Below are 2,121 nucleotides of genomic sequence, written 5' to 3' on the forward strand. Positions count from 1 at the left end.
TCCATGACAGGCCCCCAGCTTTGTTCAAGGGAAATGACACATTGGTATATACAGGCCTTTCCAACTATCCTCCAGATATTACCTGCATCCAGCTGCTCTAAGACATTGTCTATTTCACAGTTTGTTTTTAGCTACCAAAGTTATTAGGGATGCTTGATTATAAAAAGGGAAGATACGTCCCATGGGGATACTGATAAAGACATGAAGAGTTCATTGTGTAGGGGATTGTATTGTTCTCTTCGCTTTTAGACTAGATATTGGGCATTCAGTAACATGTTTTCTTTGAGATTTGTGAAGGGAGAGCAGAAATAACTGGTCTGGAGAAGGAGGTCACCTTAGAAATGGATAGCAAACGCTTTGGTATCACAGCCGGACCAGTCTTTTTGCTTGTTCAGGTTTTTGGAGTAACAGCTTGTATACTGGTTCTTTACTAGGTTCTCCACTATGGTGGAGGATTGGCCTTCCACTCTGAAAATAAACAGCGTATATTCAATGTTAGCATCCTCTGTCTTCACCCACTTTTTCACCTCTGTTATTCAGAATCTTTCCATATGAGATATCTTTTAGAATATGTTTCAAGGGGTATAGATCTAAAATTACTTTACAGCTTTGTCTGAATGGCTTAATCTAAGCTTTCATGATCTGGGTGATGACTACTTCTTATATTTCTTTCTCCTTCACAGCCAGGATACCCTGTTTTTATGCTGCTTGTTAAGATTATTTTGGTATATAATTGGATTTCTCTGACATATGTTGCTAACTATTTGAGACACTGTGCAGTTGCATCCAGTTTTCATGTTTGTTGGCTTCATTTTTCTAGCCAGCTAAGGTAAATCCAGCCACTCTGCTTCTCCTTTCTTGATAAGTGATATGATCTGAAATCAAGCTTAAGTCACATGCTCTGTTTGTGTACAGGTATTTGATCTTACAAAATATTTCCTGTCAAAAAGGATAGTCAGAAATTGGTTCATTTAATCCTTCTAGGCCTTGCAATCGTCCTGGGTGCCATTGGGATATATGCAGTCTTTAAATTCCACAATGAAAGCCATATTAAGAATATGTATAGCTTGCATTCATGGCTGGGGATTAGTGTCATCTCTTTGTTTGGCCTGCGGGTATTTTTGATTTCTCATTGATTTCTGGGTTGGATTAAGTTTTCTGTAAGATTTCTTTCTCTGAACTTATTTTTTCTCTTTGTTGATTTGTGTGAAGTGGGTAGTGAGATTCATAGCATTTCTTTACCCTGGCGCATCAAAGAACAGAAGAGGAAGAATAGTTCCTTGGCACTTGTTTTTTTGGGTTTTCCTGTATGCAATGGCAATTGCAACAGTAGAGACAGGAATTCTGGAGAAGCTTACATTTGAAGAGATTAAAGGGTTGAATCGATTCAGTTCAGAGGCTATGCTTGTCAACTCTACAGTTATTATTATACTTATATTTGCCATGTTGGTCGTTTTATCTACCATTCTACCACGAGAGTAATACAAAGCAAATTTGGAATTGTAGTAGGCTTCCTTGTTTCACCAAGGTCGTTCTATCCACCATCCTAAGGATTGGAATTTAGGTTTTTGATATCTTTTTTGTGAACAAAACCACTGTGAAAAAGAAAATCTCTTGGTAAATATAATAAAAATGATCGAAGTCATAATAATATGTTAGAAATTTGTTTTACATGAGTACAAGTATAGAAGACATGCTTAACAGAGCCTATTTTGTGATAGAATTGACAAATGTAGCAATGATTGAAGTCATAATAATATGCTAAATTTGTCTACATTTCTGCAATATCAGATTCTGTGATAAAGCTAAAATCTAATCAAAGGTCTGCAGAAATAGATTAATGTTTTCTTACAGAGATCATTAGAATGTTTGGCTCCAAGGAAATGGAAGAATAAAAAGGTGGTGGGCTTGTTTTTTTTTTAATCTCAAATTGAAGTCCAATATTCTGAACTACAGAAAGAAATAGGAAAATATGTAACATCAAGGTGATCAAGGGTTTCAAGATCATGAGAGAAGAGAACTCATTTATATTTATGTCTTATTAAAAAATTATCTGTCATTTCTTGTATTATTGGTTGATTTGAGACCTTTCCTTTCAAGATTTTAAAAGAAAAGGAAAGA

The 2,121-nt window shown here is 35.5% G+C and overlaps 1 long non-coding RNA gene across 1 annotated transcript; it reads left to right on the plus strand.

Moving 5' to 3' along the window:
• The first annotated feature begins 514 nt into the window (after positions 1–514).
• LOC131859567 (uncharacterized) lies at positions 515–1,671 on the plus strand. The gene is made up of 2 exons (XR_009359236.1): positions 515–1,115; positions 1,213–1,671. It is a non-coding gene; the product is annotated as an uncharacterized LOC131859567 (long non-coding RNA).
• Positions 1,672–2,121: the final 450 nt, after the last annotated feature.

The sequence above is a fragment of the Cryptomeria japonica genome, chromosome 10, assembly GCF_030272615.1.
Source record: "Cryptomeria japonica chromosome 10, Sugi_1.0, whole genome shotgun sequence".
Classification (NCBI taxonomy): Eukaryota; Viridiplantae; Streptophyta; class Pinopsida; order Cupressales; family Cupressaceae; genus Cryptomeria; species Cryptomeria japonica.